Source organism: Cebus imitator, unplaced genomic scaffold, assembly GCF_001604975.1.
Source record: "Cebus imitator isolate Cc_AM_T3 unplaced genomic scaffold, Cebus_imitator-1.0 Scaffold57, whole genome shotgun sequence".
NCBI lineage: Eukaryota > Metazoa > Chordata > Mammalia > Primates > Cebidae > Cebus > Cebus imitator.
Genome location: NW_016107372.1, coordinates 7,962,618 through 7,970,476, shown reverse-complemented (window position 1 = coordinate 7,970,476; position 7,859 = coordinate 7,962,618).

The window sequence follows — 7,859 nt, the reverse complement described above, 5'->3', positions numbered from 1 at the left end:
ACAGGGCAAGAGTCTTTTGTTAGCCAAGTAAAGAGATTCTCACAGACTTCCATCGGGAAATGAAATGAGGTGAGGACTTCAATCAGGAAGAGACTTGGGAGAGATGACTTTATGAGGCAGAGTGAGAGATCTCATTCCTCAGAATGCATAGTTGAAAAGATTGTGTCACTGGGTGGGGGAAAACAATCTCACATGTGTTTGCCAATAGAACAAACTGTAACCAAATTACAAAGACATAAAAGCAGCTGGGACAGGGTAAAAGTGACTCACTTTTGAATGTTCACAGCCTCCTTCTTCTGTACTCCCTTCAGTTTGCCAAGAGAGAATCATAATTGTCAGTCCAATGCCACTACCTTCTTAAAAAGGAGGCCATGCATTTCCACATAAAGAAATGGGGATAAGGAGTTTGGGGAGAGGGAGAATATAAATGAATCAAGAGCAAGTAGCAAGGAGGTTTTGGGAGAACATGAGGGAGACAGTTGATCCAAGCAACTACAGAGTGTTGTAGGTATGGAAAAAAGGAGAAAGTAAGAGGGTAGCTGTATTGCTGTTAATTATGTGTTTTGGTTTTTGTTGTGGCTTATATAAAATGTAAATAAGAGATTCTGAGTACTTTAAAATTATTTTTTATTGCTGGGCCGTGTGCTCTCAACACACATTTACGTGTGTAACATAAATCTTCAAGTAAAAGACATGTATCATTAATAAGAATGTTCCACAACACACAATATGATGACCCAAATCCTGAAGGCCGATTGGGTCTACCTTTAAATACTTTAATGTTTCCCAAATACCATCCTTTTCCTCCTTGGCAGAAAGGGCAACAGATGGGAGAAGCCCATCTCAGCCACATCCCTACATCTTAAAATGTTTTCCGAAGGTGACAATGACCCAGGGCCAAAGACTTGGATGGTCATTCCCTTCTCCCTGACCTCCAGCCATCTAATCAGATCTGGAATCTCCGCTAAGAAGAATATGGAGGAATGAGAGCCGTCCTTCAGAAATATAGCTGTGCCTATATTTCTGCTAAAACCACATTCTGCTGCCAATAACCAGCATTCTTGGCACATGACTATTAGGGGATGGATATGAGAAGAATCACACACTAGAAAGCTTCTCCTATAATTCCACGGAAAAAGGATAATAATGAAATGAGATCTGTGGTAAAGGAAGTGAATTCATCAAAGCAAAGGCCAGGAGCTGAATACTTTTCTCCCATTAGAAAAAATAACTGCTCACGAATCTTAGTGAAAACCAGCAGGAAGACTTGGCCAAGGAATTCTTTTTTTTTTTTTTTTTTCGGGGGGGATGGAGTTTCGCTCTTGTTACCCAGGCTGGAGTGCAATGGCATGATCTCGGCTCACCGCAACCTCCGCCTTCTGGGTTCAGGGAATTCTCCTGCCTCAGCCTCCCGAGTAGCTGGGATTACAGGCATGCGCCACTATGCCCAGCTAATTTTTTATATTTTTTTAGTAGAGAGGGGGTTTCACTGTGTTGACCAGGATGGTCTCGATCTCTTGACCTCGTGATCCACCCAGCCAAGGAATTCTTACAGACATGTATTCAAGCTTCTGCCTCTCTCCCCCTCCTCTTAGATAACATGCTTCTTCCAAAGTTGAATAGTTTAAGATGTTAAGATCATAGTTTCCAAAATGAATAGATTGGTCAATATGAATCATCAAAAGCATTGTTCTGGTATTTTGAGGACATACTAAACAGGTAGAATTATGCCCTTTTTCAGTAACCGAGTTGTCCTGAGTATCCTAAGCTTCTAGGGGAAAGATATTTTGTAAAACCAACATTGAACCGGGTTGAAATCCACAAATGGGATATGAAAGGACAGTCACAGTGAAGATGTTTCCTATATTTTTCTGGATGTGAACTGGGATTTTTTTACATAACTATATTTATTACCTACCACTATAAAGACAAATCATATACTAAAAATTAAAATATAAAATTATTTTTAAAATAACATAAAATGGTAAAGTATTAAAGTTGCAAAAGAAAGTAAAAATCTTTGTAATAAAAGATTCAGGAAACCAAGACCTTAATTCATTAGCATTTTAAAAAGTAATTAAAAAGTAAGAATTGACATTTTAAATGATTAACAATGAAAAGGGAGAAAGAAAGCTAATACCAGAGATAAGAAAAGTTAAGAGGCCCAAACAAATAATAAATGTATAATCTCTTGAATTATGAAAAACTAGATTAAGATAAACCAGAAGATTGTGAAAGAATTTAAAATAAGACATAAGAGACATGAAAAGAATCATGAAATGGTTAAATAATAAAAATGAGGAGTTTCAAATCAAGAAACTTGAGAGACTAAAAAGAAGATAAAATATAGGCGGAATGATGAAGGAAAAACCAAAGCAAAAAAAACCACTTTGAACACCAAAATATCCTAAATAAATGAAAAGATACCTTAATTCTAGTAATTAGTTTCTCTTTTAAATTGTTAAAGTAACTCTTAATACAACTAAAGAAAACATCAGCACTGGAAACAGCCAAATGTAGGCAAGTGCTTGCCTTAAGATTTCTTTAAGACTTTTCTTAAGACTTCCTAAGACTTTGTTAAAAATAACTTACTGTGGCCCTATAGCACAACTCTTAGAGCCTAAGTGGAAGCTGAACATTGAATACACATGGACACAAAGAAGGAATCAATGGACATGGAGGCCTATTCGAGGGTGGAGAGTGGGAGGAGGCTGAGGATGGAAAAACTATCGATAACATACTATGCTTATTACCGGGGTAATAAAATAATCTGTACAATAGACCCCTGTGACATGCAATTTACCCAGGTAATGATGGGTACATGCCTCCTCCAAAGTTGAATTGTTTTGTACGTGCACATGTACTCCCTGAACCTAAAATAAAAGTTGGAAAAATATAAAATAAATGCATTTAACAACAACAGCAAAAAGAGACAAAGAAGAGGACAATACACTGAGACCAGCAGTTCTCAACCTTGGATGCCTCTGGATGATTTTGTGAAGTACTTATGTGATGCTTCACCTCACACCAAATAATCTGCAATTTTCTGCAATGGGTCTCCAGATGATTTTTAATATGCAACCAAGGTTGAAAACTACTGCCTTAAACTCTAAGCCTTCAACATGTGCCTGGGTACTCAAATTCCCAGCATTGACTATGGTTTTTTAAGCTTTATACACAATTAAAATGGGTCAACAACATCCTCATCAGACTGGTCATGCAAGCTCCAGGAGACCATCATCTCTCCACCTTCAGAAGAGTTTTTCAAGTGATAGTTGCAAACGGAATGCTGAGGTCTTTGAGACAGGTGACCTTAACCTGAAATTATGGAATGAGTTCAAAATACTGTAAAACAGTGCACCACCTGGTGATTATATTGGAAGTTGCAAAATCTATGATTCTCATGTCTCAGTAGCATAATTAGTGGTACTCAGTAATGACTGCACATCAGCACCACCTGGCTAACTTTCAAACTATCAATACCTAGGCACTCCCAGAGACTCTGACTGAATTGATCTTGGGTAGGACATGGGCATAGATGTTTTTTAAAAACTTCCTAGACAATTTTAATGTTAGCTATAATTGAGAATCCTTGAACTATAAAAACACCAACAAATTCTTCCTCTACCCTACTCTGATCCTGCCTTTGAGATGACCATTCGCTTTCCACCCTTTTTCCATGCAGCTGAATATAGAAGCAGGAAATCTGTGACTCACTATAGAAATAATTTTCTACTGATAGACAGACTTGTTGAGATGCTGAAATTTCTTATTTAAAAGCATTTCTCAGTTTGGGACCCCTGATATTGCACCACAGTCAGTTTAATTAGATTTGGGTTTTCTCAAAGTTCTTTGCTCATAAATTTAATGCCAATCATCTGGGTCTCTTCTATATGTGCCTACTCCCATTTATTCATTCACTTAACGAGCATCAACGGGCAATTACAATTTGCCAGGCAATGTACTTAGGTGCTGACAGTTGAGAGATAAAATAGAAACAGACAGAAAAGATCATTACAATCCTCTCGTTTGTTATATAATGAAGGAAGTCCAAGGTACTGTGAGGTGCCCCGATAGGAGAGCCAATGAAAATATTTTACTTTGTACTAGATGATTGAGGGTTTTCTAAACAAAGACAGGAGGCATGAGGAATTCAGGCAGAGGGAGGAATTTATGCAAAGGCCTAGAGGTATTAAGAGAGTAATACATTGGCAGTAGTTCTATATGCTGACTGGTATAGAGTGTAGAGGCATTAAGTTGGAGAAATAGGCAAGAGTCAGATCATGGACATCCATAATTTTGAATTTACATTATAATGAGGACTCTGCAGGAACAACATGATACATTTTAAGTTAGAAAAAAATACTTGGTGGAAGATCCAAGATGGCCGTTTAGGAACAGCTTGGAGTTGCAGCTCCTAGTGAAAGTGCAGAGGGTGAGTGGATGCCACATTTTTATTGCCCACGGACCAGGAGATTCCCAGGCGGAGGAGCCCCATGGGTCGCCAGCGTGGCTGTTGTTGCCAGCGCTGTTCTTTTGGTTGGCGCAGCTGCTTTGCCACGCGCTGCTGCCTTGTCGGTGCCCTGGCCGGTGGTTCTCCATACAAAATACACTGGTCCGGGTGCCATTTTGGCTGGCAATTGGAGACCCGGGAAGCCGCCCATTCATCTGATTAAAGAAGGGACTGAACAGGGAGCCAGGCCAGGAGGTTCCTGGGCAAAAAAAGCACTACGAATCTCAGCGTCACTGTTTAAGCCGGTGCAGTGAGTTGCCACATGGGAAAACACACAGATCCCGGCCCCGCTTCAACAGGCAACTGGGATAGAGTCAACTGTTCAACTAAAAAAGAAAAAAAAGACTCTGAGGCAGGGAGCCAGGTGATCAGGCTTGGCTGGTCCCACCCCCACAAAAGAACAGCAATCAGAAACTCGTTGGATGGAGAGCTTCACAGCAAGCATAGCTGAACCTGGGACAGTCTAGCTCTGTGGGGGAGAGGCATCCGCCATTACCAAGGCACTCCACCACTACTGAGGCAGCCTGACGTTGCCAAGGCAATCCGTCATTGCTGAGGCTACCTGCCATTGCCAAGGCAACCTGCCATTACAGAGAGAGTCAGCAAATACAGAGATGGGCCACCATTGACAAGGCAGTTCTAACTACACCCATATAAACAAGACTGCAGGGAAGTTCTCACGGCAGCTGGGCAGAGCCCACAGCAACTCAGCAAAGCCTCTGCAGGCAGACAGTGACCAGGCTGCCTCCTTGCTGGGCAGGCCACCCTGAAAAATAAAAAAGGCAGCAGCACAACAGAAACTCATAAATAAAACCCTAACTCCCTGGGACAGAGCACCTGGGAACAAAAAGCGGTTTATGAGTTCTGCTGCAGCAGACCTAAACGTACCTGCCCAGCAGCTCTGAATGAACAATGGAGCTCACAGCTGAGCATTTGAGCTCCTATAAAAGACAGACTGCCTCCTCAAGCAGCTCCCTGACCCCTGTATATCCAAAGAGTCACCTTATAAAGGAGAGATCAGACTGATATTTGGCAGATATCCTTCTGGGACAAAAATAGCAGAAGAAGAAACTGGTAGCAACCCTTACTGTTTTGCTGCCGCTGCAGGCAATCCCCAGGCAAGCAGGGCCTGGAGTGAACATTAGCAGTCCTACAGCAGAGGGGCCAGACTGTTAGAAGGAAAACTAAGAAACAGAAATAACTTCATCATCAACAAACTAGACGTCCACTCAGAGACCCAATCTGAAAGTCAGAAACTACAAAGACGACAGGTAGATAAATCCATAAAGATGGGAAGAAACCAGCACAAAAAGGATGAAAACACCCGAAACCAGAACACCTCTCCTCCTACAAGGGATCACAACTCCTCACCAGCAAGGGAACAAGGTTGGATGGAGAACAAGTGTGATGAAATGACAGAATCAGACTCAGAAGGTGGATAGTAAGAAACTTCTGTGAACAAAAAGAACATGTTCTAACCCAATGCAAAGAAACTAAGAACATTGAAAAAAGATTTGATGAAATGCTAACGAGAAAGGACAAATTAGAAAGGAATAAAAGTGAATCAATGGAGCTGAAAAACACAACATGAGAACTTCACGAAGCATGCACAAGTTTCAACAGCCGAATTGACCAAGGAGAAGAAAAGATATCAGAGGTTGAAGATCAACTCAATGAAATGAAATGAGACAGCAAGAATAGAGAAAAAAGGGTAAAAAGGAATGAACAAAGTCTCCAAGAAACGTGGGACTATGTGAAAAGACCTAATCTGTGTTTCATAGGTGTACCTGAATGCAACGAAGAGAATGAATCCAAGCTGGAAAATACTCTTCAGAATATTATCCAGGAAAACTTCCCCAACCTAGCAAGGCAGGCCAATATTTAAGTCCAGGAAATACCGAGAACACCTCAAAGATATTCCTCATGAAGAGCAACCCCAAGGCACATAATCATCAGATTCACCAGGGTTGAAATGAAGGAGAAAATACTAAGGGCAGCCAGAGAGAAAGGCTGGGTTAACCACAAAGGGAAGCCCAACAGACTCACAGCAGATCTCTCAGCAGAAACCCTACAAGCCAGAAGAGAGTGGGGTCCAATATTCAAAATCCTTAAAGAAAAGAACTTTCAACCCAGAATCTCATATCCAGCCAAACGAAGCTTCATAAGTAAAGGAAAAATAAAATCCTTTGCTAACAAGCAAGTACTCAGAGATTTCTTCACCACCAAGCCTGCTTTACAAGAGCTCCTGAAAGAGGCTCTACACATATTAAGGAACAACAAGTACCAGCCACTCCAAAAACATGCCAAATGGTAAAGAGCAGCAACACAATGAAGAATCTGCATCAACTAATGGGCAAAACAGCCAGCTAGCACCAAAATGGCAGGATCAAATTCACACATAGTGATATTAACCATAAATGTAAATGGACTAAATGCCCCAATCAAAAGACACAGACTGGCAAACTGGATAAAAAGCCAAAACCCATCGGTGTGCTGTATCCAGAAAACCCCTGTCACATGCAAGGATACACAAAGGCTCAAAATAAAGGGATGGAGGAAGATTTACCAAGCAAATGGAGAGCAAAAAAAAGCAGGAGTTGCAATTCTCATCTCTGTTAAAATAGACTTTAAAGCAACAAAGATCAAAAGAGACAAAGAAGGAAATTACATAATGGTAAAAGGATCAATGCAATAAGAAGAGCTAACGATCCTAAATATATACGCACCCAATACAGGAGCACCCAGATACATAAGGCAAGTTCTTAATGACTTACAAAGAGACTTAGACTCCCACACAATAATAGTGGGAGACTGTAACACCCCATTTTCAATATTGGACAGATCAACAAGACAGAAAATTAACAAGGATATCCAGGACTTGAACTCAGACCTGGACCAAGCAAACCTAATAGACATTTACAGAACTCTCCACCCCAAATCCACAGAATATACATTCTTCTCAGAACCACATTACTCCTACTCTAAAATTGACCACATAATTGGGAGTAAATCACTCCTCAGCAAATGCAAAAGAATGGAAATAATAACAACCAGTCTCTCAGACCACAGTGCAATCAAGTTAGAACTCAGAATTCAAAAACTAACTCAGAATGACACAACTTCATGGAAACTGAACAAGTTGCTCTTGAATGTTTACTGGATAAACAATGAAATGAAGGCATAAATAAAGATGTTCTTTGAAACCAACGAGAATGAAGACACAACATATCAGAATCTCTGGGACACATTTAAAGCAGTCTCTAGAGGAAAATATATAGCAATAAGTGCCCACATGAGAAGCAAGGAGAGATCTAAAATTGACACCCTATTGTCAAAATTGAAAGAG